Genomic DNA, 14,434 nt, shown 5'->3' with positions numbered 1-14,434 from the left:
CGAGGCGCCTTTACTGTGATGCAAGTTAATTTGGGTGATGGGTACCGTGGAGACCGTCATATTTAGGCAGTCTCCCCTGGTATTCCCTCCACAGATTCAGGCTTCCTGCCGCACTCTTTTTCAAGCAGCCTAACGGTTGCCCGTCCAAGACTGCAGCTGGGCCTGAAATAGCAGGACTTCAGAGCGTCCAGAGAATGATCCGCAATCAGACAGGCGAAGTGGATGCTCGTGGCATCCCTACTCACGCTCCCCCTCCAGTCGCCAATCCTGCGTTTTGTCTGCTGAGGAGCCTCAAGGCTTCCTCAGAAGACAAGTCTGGCTCCTCCACGTGTACCACCACTCGATGGCGTTCAGGCAGCTCGTCGACCGGCACTACACGTAGGGAGTTTCCCCCCACCTTCAGTTCGGAGAATAGGCTTTTTAGCCAGTCCCCCGACTGCTCGTCGTCGCACGCGAAAACAAAGGCTCCGTCTCTCTCCCAAAATGTGGGGGCTTTTGTATCCTCGGGTAACTCGAGGATACGTCCACTGATCATTTTCCTGATCAATCCACAGTCCACGGCTCCTAGCTTCTTATCAGGAAAGCCCTCCAAAATGAGGGCTAATCTGATAAACCCTTTGGTCGCTTGGGCATATGACCCTTGATCATTGATCTTGGGTCGTTTGCCCTGGCGAGTATCGTTGGGGCTAGGGGTGTTATTCCCCGGCCGGGCGCGTTTAAGCGCCACAGTCGGGGCTCCACCGCTACTGTGCCCAGGACTAGAATCAGCTTCAGCGGGAGGGATTTGGGCTTTAGTAGCCTTTCCCTCCCTCTGAAGCTGCTTCTTGTAGCGTCTCCTTGCAGCTCCGCTATATCTAACTCGGGTTTTGGGTGCTCCTGAGTTGCTTTCCTCTGGTTGTTCGTTCCCTAAGGAAGCCACGCCCTGGAGGACTTTGTCCATTGTTGTGTCTTTATCTGTAAGTTTGTTAGTCGTGTCCATGTTTGTCCCACGAGTACCGCGGAAGCGCGATATCACCCAACCAGAGCCGCGAATGGCTGAGGCTTGTCTAAATACCCCGGAGGTCGCCCGGTATCCGGGAGAACCGTTCGAGACGCAGCACCCCCTGCGCCACGCAGCCGTCGGCACGGTTTCATTAACACCTTGGCTTGGGGGGTCCCTCTTCGTTGGTCGCACCCGGCTCCATCCCTTAAACGGGTGGGCCCGGATGCGATCCTAAGCCCCTCCACCACGCCAAGGTGGAGACCCATTCGGTGGGAAGTCGCGTGGTAAGTAATGTAATTATTATTGCTTGTAATGTAATTTTTATTGTTTATTATTATTATATTTTATGTTACATGTTAGATGATAATAATAATTAAAACTGTACATATATATAGGATGAAGAAATATGAAGACAAAAGATAAATAGCAGTGCATGATGATATATATTGTCTGCATGATTGCGCTGCACTCATAATGTGCATACTGGCAGTAAAATTGCGCCTTACTATCTGCGAAGAGGAATCAAGTAAAAAAAGATCATCGATAGACTATATATCCAAATTATAATCACAATCACGAATAAAAGAGAGAAGGATTTTAAGAAGAAAAAGATAATTATTTATAATAATAAACAGCATGGTTGCACTACCACATACTAGCTGCATGATTGCGCCGCACTCATAATGTGCATACTGGCAGTAAAATTGCGCCTTACTATCTGTGAAGAAGATTTAAGTAACAAGGCTATCGATAGACAATATATTCAAATTATAATGAAAACCCAGAATAAAAGAAAGAAAAAGAATTATAAGAAAACAGAAGATAATTATCCTTAATTAATTATTCATTATGCTTATGCGTCTATACAAATTTAGTTGAATAGGATTTTATTAGGTTTTGAGCGGCAATATGTTTAGCTGCACGCACACACATATATACAGAGCTATTAAAAGAATGAAATAATTAAAAAGCTTTTTTGAAAAAAAAAAATACTCCCGACTGCTACCAACAAAAGTACAACATTTAAAACATTATAAAAAAAAGTTTAATAAATAAAAAAGGTAAAAATAAAAAAAAGTTTAATGATAAATAATAAATTAAAAAGTAGATATATATATAATAGTAAAGACGAACATAATAAGTAATAAAATAAAAAGTAAACAGAAAAGTTTAATAAAAAACAACAAATAAAAATCTAAAATAAAAAATAATTAAATTAATGAAAAAAAAATAAAAAAAGTAAATAAAATAAAACAAAAATATTAAGTAATAAAAAAATATGGTAATTATGCATAAAAAGGGCCCACCTTCGCACAAATGTGTTATTGACGTATGTTGTGAAGATGTTATCCCTGATTAACATTCTGAAGATTTTAGCCGCCGGTCGTTCCTTATTCAAAAGTTATTAACAAATAAATGTGAGAAATATTGACATAAAGATTCTACTTTATTTGTTCACCGATTTGCTTTATTTTTAAATATGTTATAGGGGAGATTTTCCCGAGTAATTTCGTATATATATAAAGGTAAAAAAAAACGTTTAATGTTGTCGCACGCATTGAGATATCGAGAAGCGAGAATCGTCGCGCGTCGCCCATCTTTCGTTGCCAGCTTGGAAGGAGACAGAAGACTATTCTGTCCTCTTCCACTATCCGAAGCTAGCCGAAGCGCCGAGCTCACACGTACGTTTACGCTCACATCCTTGTTACCCCTCCACTACGCGTTGCATGTTGCTTGCGGAGAAGATCTGGCAGCTTTGTGTACGTGAATCTGAACCTGGAGAAAAACGAAAAATGTCACAATTCTGACATTCGATCATCATTTCTCAGGATTGACTGCACCGATTTTATTCAAACTTGTCGCAATCGAAAGCTTATATTCACATTATATAATAAAAGCGTTTAATTAAAAAGGTTTTAATTTATTAAATATCTTAATCGATAGTTTACTTGACGTGAAATTCCGGATTAGCTACTTGGTAGCGCCGCGTCGAGAACAGTGACTTTCAATGCTCGGATCCTGTTTTTTATGTACTTGGCGTCGCGACGCTACGGCATCGCTTGATAAGGGTCGGACTTAAATAGTTTTGGAGATATAGGCTGAAAAAGGATAAAAATAATAAATACAAAAATAAGGTAAACCTTCGGAAAACCTACTTATATGAAATAATGGGTAAGAATACCCAATTTCTGCGTATTTTTACCTCCTAAACACGAATATGAAACTTAAAAATAGCCGTCGAACTCGCAAGTCGAAGAAAAACGCAAGAAAAGGTAAATTAAAGATAAATAGAGAAAGGTAAGCAATTTAAATTTATATAGAATTTAATACAATTTAATACAATTAAAAAATATCACAAATGTATGTGTACACACACACACACGCACGCGGGGGGCCTTCGGCCCCCCCTCCCGCGATCATTCCGCCGGTAGGGGACGCATTGCGAAGAGTTCAATCACAATGGACATATGCTGTAAGTTCTAAAGCCAGGTCCACCTTGCCTACCGGCAGGGTGATTGCGGGAGGGGGGCCGAAGGCCCCCTGCACCCCCGCGCGCGTGTTTGTGTGTACACATACATTTGTTATTTTTTAATTGCATTAAATTGTATTATATTCTATATAAATTTAAATTGTATTAAATGTATTTAAAATTATTATTTTTTCATATAACAGCTAAAATAGTAGGTTTATGAAAAAAATGCATATAACCTTTTTTGTAGTTTTTCAGCGGCTTTATTTTTTGCTTAAAATTTTTTTTCTCAAATCAATATTTTCGGAGATAAAAAGCATTAAAATTGTGAAATCCTTTTGTTAATAACTTTTTAATAAAGAACGACCGCCGGCTAAAATCTAAAGAATATTAATTAGAGATATGACCTTGACAACATATGTCAATGACACATTTGTGCGAAGGTGAGCCCTTTTTATGCATAATTACCTTAAATAATATTAACAAATTACTTTGTTACATTGTAATTATTATTAATTCTATATTTTACAAGAGCAGTTGGGAGACGCCGCGCTAGGTTTGTTCGGCGTGTATACATGAATGTGTGTATGTGTGCGCGTATGTTTTTAAATTTATCGCGGCGTCTTCCGACGTAAATGTATTATGTACAATGTCACACCGCCACATATCGAACTGCTACAAAACATTTAAGAATTTCACATATCTAGATCTGTTAATAAATTTAAACTCTTTAAACATGCGTTTACAAAAATACTATTGCGTATTGAAATTAATGACATTTGTTCTTTATCTAGATTTGCACACACTCAGACTTATACAATTTCAAATGTTATATGTATATTCTCGCGTTCCGTTGTCCGTTTGCAATTCTTTCTTTTCTAAACAAATGGGACCATTACATTCTTTTTTTCGCAATCAACAAGATAGACTCAACAAGAAATTTGTTTTTCTACGATCTAAACATAATACCTTTAACCAAAAGATGGATTCTATACATTATTTTGTAATTTCTCCTCTACACCTGGGAATTTCGGAAATCTCAATAATATGAAGTTCTCCTTTAAGCTTCCAAAACCAACCTTTTATCCAGATGACATTATTGAAATTAAAGTTGATTCTGGTTCTTTTAACTATAACTATTATTCCTTTTTTGATATTAACAATAAATGGTTTGTTAATTTATCGTCTATTATTATCCCGAAGGATGTACTATCTTTGTTACAGTTGGGCGAGAATTTTAGTCTTCCAATACATAACAATGATAAGCTAACTATGAAATTCATCAAAAGTTTCGAAAACAACATAAGAAAGCTTCCTGCGGTTAATCAATTAGCTATTCGAAATCGATCTTTAAATATTATTAACAATTTACCTTCTTACTCACAATCAGTGGATAGAGACGAATTTGGTGAAACTCTCAATCGACTAACAATAGCTACAAAAAGGTTTCTCAAAAACAATAAAAATTTAATTTTGACTCGCGCAGACAAAGATAATATCACAGTGGCTTTAGATAAAGATAAATATGTTAGTGAAATCGAAAATCTTCTGATGGATACCGACACCTATATGGTTGTTGGAAGAAGCCCTGTCAAAAAGCTAACAAACAGTTTACATGAGATATTAACGAGATGGAAGAATTCGAATTTCATTTCAGCTTCCACTTACAAGGCACTTTATTGTAGTGATGGTATTCTACCGAGAGCTTATGTAGACCATAAACTCTCGGTAGAATACCCAAAATCCACAAACCGAACTGTCCATTTAGAATAATTGTCTCATCCATAAATAGTCCATTACATCATTTAGCCACATATTTACATAAGATTATGATTAAGAGTTTTCCTGTTTCTCGTAGTCATGTTTCCAACAGTTATGATGTGGTTAAAAAATTGTCTAATATATATCTCGACAATAATTTTAGATTAGTTTCGCTAGATGTGATTTCTCTTTTTACTAACGTGCCGACTGATTTGATTATTGACAGTGTTTCTTCCAGATGGATTAATATCTCGCCAAATTGTGACATACCACGCAATGAATTTCTCTTAGCAGTAAAATTTATATTGGATTTATCCTTTTTCACTTTTAACGATATCATTTACAAACAATCCTTTGGCACCCCGATGGGCTCCCCCTTGTCTCCTATCGTAGCCGACATAGTGTTACAGGATTTAGAAAATAAAGCGCTTCATTCCTTAAAATTTACCCCTCCATTTTACTTACAGTATGTGGATGTTATTTTAGTTATTCCTCCTTCTTTTTTCAATCATACTCTTGACACCTTTAATTCTTTCCATCCTCGCCTACAATTTACAATGGAAATTGCTGAAGACAATAAAATCAATTTTTTAGATGTGACTTTAATATCAGACAATAACTTTATAATTTTTGACTGGTATCATAAAGATACCTTCTCCGGTAGATACTTGCACTTTTTGTCTCAGCATCCTCTTTGCCAAAAAAGAGGCACAATAATTGATATGATAGACAACGTTTTCCGTTTGTCCCACCTTGTTTATCATTATAAAAACATCAAAATAGTTATCAACATTCTTTTGAATAATGGATATCCTTTAAATTTTATTTTCCATACATGGTTGGACTGTCTTGAAAAACACCTTTTTAAATCAGATTCCTTAGTCAATAATGCTCATGTCACAAATACAAATGATCCCATTACGTATTTCACTATACCATATGTTCCTTCAATTTCCGAGCGTTTCAAACATATCGTCAAAGATTTGAATGTTCGACTCTCGTACTATCCCTCTCTAAAAAGTGCATGTTACGCTGATCTCGAAAGTCTGGAATGTATTGTTGTCACTTTTCCGTGGCATTGATTGGTTCTTGTGTTGTGATTATACTGTTTGACAGTTCAACATTGTAAAGGTTAATTTGTGAGTGGTTATATTTTGTACAAGGTAAGTGATAAATATTTAATATTGAGAGAGAAAGAAATATATATATATATATATATATATATATATATATAGAGAGAGAGAGAGTGATAAGAGAGATAAATAGTGAAAGAGAGAGATTTAATTTAATTAATTCAATTTATTTGGGAAAAATAGGATAGTAGAAATTAAATCAGGAAAGGAATTATTTGTTATATTATACATAAAAAGAAAATAAGAAAAGAACCAGAGAAAGGTTATAGAAAAAAAAAGAAAAAGAATCAGAGAATGAAGGAGAAAATATATAATAAGGTATGTATTATGTTCTACTTAGATCAGTTTTATAAGACGTTATAATATGTGCATGTGTGTGTTTCTGTATGTGTTGTGTGTGTTTATGTGTGCTTGTGTGCGTGCGTGTGTATATGTATGTAATCAATTATACACACATATTATTATAACATGTTATAATATAATACCTTTATTTTATAATTTTCTATTAGAGTCATAGAGAGAAAAAGAAAGAGAAAAAGGAAGAATAAATAAAGAAATAGAGAAAGAGAGAAATAGAAAGAATTAGAGAGAAAAGGAACTATTTAAATTTAAAAAAATAGATAAATAAAAAGATAAAGAAAAAGAAGGAAAGGAAAAAAAGGAAAAGAGAGAAAAGGTATGTAATAAATTTTTACTATTTAATTAATTTGATTTAATTTAATTAATTCAATTTATTTGGGAAAAATAGGATAGTAGAAATTAAATCAGGAAAGGAATTATTTGTTATATATATTGTTACGTCCGATGGACGTCGTGATTCTTTTCTTTCTTTGAAGCTATATAAAAACTATACGATAACCATGTGCGCGGGTAACTCTCGGCGATATCCAAATCAAGGAAACGAAAAGTAATAAATGAGTCTAGACTACGCGGACAGCATGTTATTATAAATAGAAAATTTCCACTAAAATAAAGAACTGTAATAAAATCGAACTCGCACATGTTTACAGTTGGGACGTCCGTTAGAACCATCGGAACTCTAGTAACAAAGCGAGCCTTCTTAAGAATCGCACCAACTATAAACATATGTATATCTAACCCTTGCAGCGGATATCTGAGATCGAGAGACTCGAAGCAAAAATATACAAGAAAAACTAGAGCTAAGGATGGTCAGTCGTTGAAACTTAGAAATTTTAAATCGGAACCAGAACCGCAATAAAATTTTTATAGCGCTCCACACGTGGAGCTATGAAAATAGAAACCCTCCAGGGCTGCAGAATCTTAAGCTAGTAATCAAAAAGGGAAACTAAACAATTCGCCTGGCCACCCTTAAGCGCTAACCGAAACGCGAAAAGACTCTCGCAAGTCATAAAATCTGTCCGCTAAGCTCCCACTCTCTGCTGGATAGAGCCAAAATTTGGAACCAAAGGGGCAGCCTATTACAATCTTAGAACCGCCTTTCCCTCCAAAATCAGCCTCCTTGTTCTTAAGAAGGGGAGCAACTGAAATTATCTCATTCGCCCAAAAGGGATTCCCACTATCCAGAAAAGAGGAGGAGCAATGACTTTAAAAACTTGAGCGCGAGACGCGAGACACAGTCTTTCCGTACTCAAAAAATTCTCCTGCAGTTCCCAGTACTTCTTCCGCAGTTTGAGCGTCTGAGTCTTAGCTTTCGCGAGTTAGATTAACCAAAAAAAGGAAACGCGAAGTGCACGAAGTGAACAGAGTCCAACATCAACCAGGTCACCTGTTTTCCAGCATTGGGGCCTCTCCGACCGCGACTAGAGACTCGCCTTGACTAAATCGTTATATATACAATTATATATATATCAACGCTCTCAATAAGTAGTAAGTCTAAATCCTCTCTCAGTCCTTATTTCTCCTTCCCATTCGATTGAGAAACGATCTTTAAGTAATTAAAGAGTTGAGTTACAGATCTTTAAAGTAATAAGAATTTAATCAATAATACTCCCGATCAGTTAAAATTCCATAGTAACCATCAATAGTAATCTATCGTTAACAGTTCAATTCCCCTCTCTCGTGTTAACCAACTGTCATTGGGAATGAGCCTTGATTTTTCCTCTAATCTATAGAAGATAAATTTCGACAATTTAATAATCGTTTAATTACTTCTTGTCTCTTTCCTCTTCCTAATCATCCTCCTCATCTCTCTCTCGTTCGCCGGGAATCTCCGCAAGGCGATTCGCGAACAATCCCTCGTTCGCCGGGAATCTCCGCAAGGCGATTCGCGAACCATTCCTCGTTCGCCGGGAATCTCCGCAAGGCGATTCGCGAACAATCCCTCGTTCGCCGGGAATCTCCGCAAGGCGATTCGCGAACAATCTCTCGTTCGCCGGGAATCTCCGCAAGGCGATTCGCGAACAAATCCTAAACCGAATTTCTCCTAAATTTCAAACCTTTATTTGAAACCATTTTAGAGTCACGTTAATTCATTTCATTCCCCTTCTATTTATTACTCAACTATCTCTTTATTTGTATGACCAATTTAAACTTAAGAGTAAAATCTTTCAGAACGAATTATTATTTTGCCTAAGGCTTATCCATCTTTTCCCAATGACAACAGTGATATATTTTATAATAGCTAGTCTAACATTAAATCAGTAAGATATTCAGCGTCAAAATTATTATTAGTGCTTCCCACCGGTAAACGGCGGGCAGCGTTGCGGTGGCGGAATCGGCGGAACAGACGGATACAGGCTCAATCTTTACCTAAACCTATTAATGGCGATACCTTAGATAATATTGACGCGCCCGTTAGCAGTAAAAAACTCGACACTAACACACACACACCTAACCCCTCTTCTTCACCCCGTATTCCGAATTATTCTCCAATCTCGTCCCCAGGGCATTCCTCGACCTTCCCCGATACACCTGTTCCAGGCCCCGCGCCGTCGCCTGGTTCACCCCCCAGATCTCCTACCCTGACCCCACCAGAATTTTCTCCTTCCCCAGCTACTTCATCAACCCTTGTATTCCAACCCTCTCCTTTACCTTCTCCCGAACCTCCTCGTTCGCCCTCACCTCCTGTCCGGGAGCGTACTCCTCCCATACCTGTCATCACCCTCGACTCAGACCCTCCTTCCCCTTCCACCTCCTCAGAGTTTTCTGAATTCAGCGAGGCTCTAGGAGATTTCACGAGAGATCTTCCCGACCTTGAACAAGATTCCCCCGATTTCGACTTCCCTCCCGATTCCCCGTCGGAACATCCTCACCATAACGAAACACCTGAATCTCCCCATCCCGATTCTCTAAATTATTTCTTATCTTAGTTCCCCTTCTTCGATCTCCCCGTACCTGAAGGAACATTCTGCGTGGGCCCAGGCCGAGTTAACCACCAAGACCTACTGAATCACATAACCATCGCCCCTTCCAATTCCGTCATCCCTTGGTACCTCCCGGGTTATCACCTCCCTTTAGCTGTCCCTATCCAAGCCCTCTGGAGGAGGTTTCCTCCTTCCACAGCTAGGATTGAAGAACTCTGACCCTTCGCTTTTTCCCTCACCCAATAAATTTGTACATAACCCCCCACTTCCTGTAACTTACACACACTTATCCGCAACCGACGAATTCTATACCTCCCTTAATTAATAAGAGTTATTCATCCTTTTTTTTTATTTACATATTCACTTTTTCATTTTGCTTCATTTCTTACATTATATTAATTATATGTATATTGTATTAACCAGTCAGAATTTAATTCTTAACGTAAATTCTTCCCTGTATATTCTGATGACCTCCGAACGATTGTAACACCCGCGAGAATATATACACACACACGCAGATACCTACTCACCCATAGCTACAACTGCTAAGATGTATTTTTCTCTCTTTATTTTTGCATAATATATGTATTTTTAATTTAATGTATAATTTAATTATTTAACCCGTTTTCTTCCCTAAATCCTGAGATCGCACTAGGTCCCATCCCGCGTAAAAAGGATTAAATTCCTTTATCGAAAAGGGATCATCGAACGAATAGGCTTAAAACGCAGCGTTATAGAGACCTTCGGTCGCTGACCTGTGTCAGGCCCTTCACATTCGTTCGACCCGATCCATACACACGCCCGAATAAAGTGTGTCACGGGGTAAGTAAGTTGCGACCTTCCATACGGCCCATCCATTCCAGGGTCTGGACGTAACAATATGTATAATAGTTTTGTATGTTTAGTTTCGAAATGAATGTGGACTGTAATTCACTGGATTTCACCTCGTTTTTATTTTGCAACCTTTTTTACAATGACGTGTCCTCCTGCGCGTTCCTTCGCCATCTGCCGACCCTTTTTACTGGCCCCTGCTCTCCTCAGCGCCAACGGCGCATAATTAAACTAAATATAACGCGTGTTGCGGTAATTAAGGGTATACAAGTAATGCACAAAGGAATTCTTAACCAATTCTTAACATACCCCCCGACATTGAAAGGTACTTTCAATATTAATGAAATAAAGGAAAGTTTCGCCAGGACTCTAACTACATTATAACTGAATGTAACTTAAGGCTAAATAAAGTAACACTTCGATTACAAATTAAATTTGGAATTCGCAACAAAATAAACCTTAACTGTAATTGTAACCCGTATTGAATATAAACTAGGTATTTATAATTAATGCTTAGAACTATCCGTTACGCTCGCTTCTATTGGTAACGGGCAAAGTTTTGCGGTGGCGATTCTAATAGTACCTGTTGCAGTTTTTATAGTAGCAACTCTGGCTACCTTATCTTTTCCGGGATGAATGGATATAACACGTCCAATTTTCCATTTTAATGAAGGAAGGTTGTCTTCTTTTACAAGTACCATTGTCCCCTCTGTTATGGGAGCCGTTACAGTTTTCTTTACGCTTCGTTGCTGTAATTCGGAGATATACTCCTTACTCCATCGTTTCCAGAAATGTTGTTGGAGACTTTGGACTAGTTGCCACCTGGATAATCTGGATTCTGGTAAGTCTGTCAATGTGGGATCTGCTGGAGCTGTGAGTGTGCGACCAATAAGTGAGCAGGCGTAAGGGGTATCAAATCGTTAGGATCTGATAACATCGGTGTCAAGGGACGCGAATTTAATACTGCTTCAATCTGTGTGAGCAGCGTATACAATTCTTCGAATGTTAAAATAGTATTACCTGCTACTCGTCTTAAATGATATTTTGTCGACTTTACGCCAGCCTCCCATAAACCACCGAAGTGTGGTAAATAAGCGGGTATGAAGTGCCAACTGATACCAATCTCGCTTGCTGCTTCCTCTATAGAATTTGTTTCATAAATTAAAAATTGTGATAATTCTTTTAGTTCTCTATTAGCCCCAACGAAATTAGTACCGTTGTCTGAGTATATGTGTGTTGGTTTACCTCGTCTAGCCGAAAAACGCCTGAGTGCAGCGATAAATGCTACCGTCGTTAAGTTAGAAACTAATTCTAAATGAATTACCTTTGTTGTGAAACAAACGAATAAACAGACGAATGCCTTGCTTGTTTTGCATCCTCTACCTTGTCTCTCTTTTATCATGAAAGGGCCCGCGTAATCTACTCCTGTAGTGTAAAAGGGTGCCGTTAGTGATATGCGAGCCTTGGGTAACTCTCCCATCAATGCTTGAGATTGCTGTGGTTTGTTTTTGAAACATTTTATACAATTATGTACTATTTTTTTTGCTAAATTTCTACCGCCAATTGGCCAAAATTGTTCACAAATTGTGCTCAAAAGTAATTGTGGCCCCGCATGCAATAGTTTCAGATGTTCTCTTAAAAATAGCATTTTTGTAAATTGATGATCTGCCGACAAAACTATGGGATGTCTCTTATCTGCATCAAACTCTGAATTGCTTAATCTTCCGCCGACCCGTATGATACCTTCTCTATCAATAAATGCATTGAGTCTAAGTAATCTTCCTTTCGTTATCAAATGTCCTTCTTTGAGCAATCGCACTTCCGCAGAAAAGGTCTCTTCTTGAGCTAGTTTTATAAGATTATGCAACGACTCTTTTAACTCAGCCGCTGTTAAAATGATCAATTTGTTTTTATACTTATTTTTGCAATTACTTATAAAACGCTTGCAATATGCTATCACGAATTAGTCGGTTCAAATTTGTTGTACGACTAAACAAGAATGAATTAGTTATTTGAGTTTGCTTAGCAGTGCAAACTGCTCGTTTCAGTTCCATTATTGTAGCTTCGCAGTTAGGCATAGCAGGCCATTCATCTTCTGAACTTAACAAGAAGGACGGACCTTGCCACCAAATAGTTGATTGCTGTAACTGATTAGGTAGCAAGCCTCGTGATAATGAATCAGCTGGGTTTTCTTGCGTTGGCACATGCCGCCAGCTGGTATAGTCCGTTAATTCTTGTATTTCTGACACACGGTTTGCAACAAACATTTGTAGTTGCCTTGGCTCTGTTTGCAACCAGTTAATAACTATCGTGGAGTCACTCCAGTAAACAATTTTATCGATCGAAGTATTCAAGGAATTGACCACCTTTTTCATCAATCGTGCGAGTGTGAGACCTGCACAGAGCTCTAATCGAGGTATGGTTTGCAGTTTAAGTGGTGCTACTCTGGTTTTAGAGCATAATAATTGAACCTTTGTTTTCTGTTGTTGAGCTATTGAACGGACGTATACACATGCTCCATATGCGTTTTGTGACGCGTCTGCAAATCCGTGTAATTCTAATTCGCTGTAACCGTTACAGATTACGTGTCTAGGGATCTTAATTTGATTTAGATCCTTTAGCTGCTTGCGAAATAATATCCAGTTAGTGTGTAAATCAGCTGGGAGAGTCTCATCCCATGAGACTTTGAGCACCCATAATTTTTGCAACAGAATTTTGGCTGAAATAAAACATGGACTCAAAAGTCCTAGCGGATCGAAGATTTGAGTTACTTCAGATAGTATTTGCCTCTTTGATACCTTTGGAGAAGGTAATTCCTTTATTGCATAAACCAGCATATCTTGATGAGCTTGCCAGCCTAGACCGAGAATCTTCGTTTGAGCACTACATTTAAAGTTCATTACATTCGGAATTTGATCATCAATAGGAATGTCTTGTAGAACTGCTGCTTCATTAGAGATCCATTTTCGTAGTATAAATCCTGCTGATTTTAAGACTTGAGACACTTTCTCTACTATATCTCTGGCTTGCTTTATTGAATTCGCTCCCGTTAAAAGGTCATCGACGTAAAAATCCTTTTCAATAATCTTTGCTATGTCCGGCCATTGCTGCTTGCATTCTCTTGCTAGTTTCATTATGCATTTTGTCGCTAAGTAGGGAGCTGCTGCCGTGCCGTATGTTACTGTGTTTAATTCAAATACTTCCACTGGCTCTTCGGGATTCAAACGCCATAAGATTCTTTGTAAAGAACGCTGATTTGGAGTTACGAGTATTTGTCTGAACATTTTCTCTATATCTGCAGACACTACATATGTATACATTCTAAATCTTGTAAGTATAGCAAATAAGTCTTCTTGTAGAGTGGGTTCTACCATTTGTAATTGATTCAATGACAGCCCGTTATCTGTAGCAGCTGATGCATCGAAAACTACACGTACTTTCGTAGTTAGGCTCTCGTTACGAATGATACAATGGTGTGGCATGTAGTAAGCTATCTCATTGAGATATTTTTTACCTTACTCATATGTTGTAAGCTTCTATACTCGTCGAGAAATGCTGCATATTGTTTTTTGAGTGGAGGGTTTTTTTGTAACCGTCTTTGTAAACTATTTAAACGTCGTAACGCCCCATCGTATGACACGCCTAATACTGTAGGATCCTCTTTAAAAGGAATGCTGACAACGAATCTTCCGCTTGCATTGCGCGTACATGTTTGTGAGAAGTATAGTTCACATTGTCTTTCTTCATGTGACAGTAACTTGCTTTGATTTGAATATTCTTCAAGTCCCCAAAACTTGGCTAATTGCTCGTGTATGTCTGCTGATTTGCTTAGATTGCACTTTATTGTTGTCCGATGATTACTCGCTAATGGTCCCGCTGCTATCCATCCTAATCTTGTTTTTTGCATTGTGAGTTGCTGGTCGCCTAGCTTGAATTGACCTACACAAAGAAGATTCCAAAACCAGTCTGCTCC

General features: G+C 38.1%; 1 long non-coding RNA gene and 1 pseudogene across 1 annotated transcript in view; both read right to left on the bottom strand.

Moving 5' to 3' along the window:
• The window catches only part of LOC145960914 (uncharacterized), a 183,354-nt gene that overhangs the window by 102,161 nt on the left and 66,759 nt on the right, over positions 1 to 14,434 (bottom strand). The window lies entirely within an intron of this gene.
• On the bottom strand, positions 63 to 979 carry LOC145960812 (uncharacterized; annotated as a pseudogene).

This window comes from Camponotus vicinus, unplaced genomic scaffold (assembly GCF_025532165.1).
Source record: "Camponotus vicinus isolate PSW18456_S1 unplaced genomic scaffold, iyCamVici1.0 SCAF_10, whole genome shotgun sequence".
Classification (NCBI taxonomy): Eukaryota; Metazoa; Arthropoda; class Insecta; order Hymenoptera; family Formicidae; genus Camponotus; species Camponotus vicinus.
The sequence above is the reverse complement of the archived record's forward strand: the minus strand, read 5'-3'. Positions and strand labels throughout refer to the sequence as shown.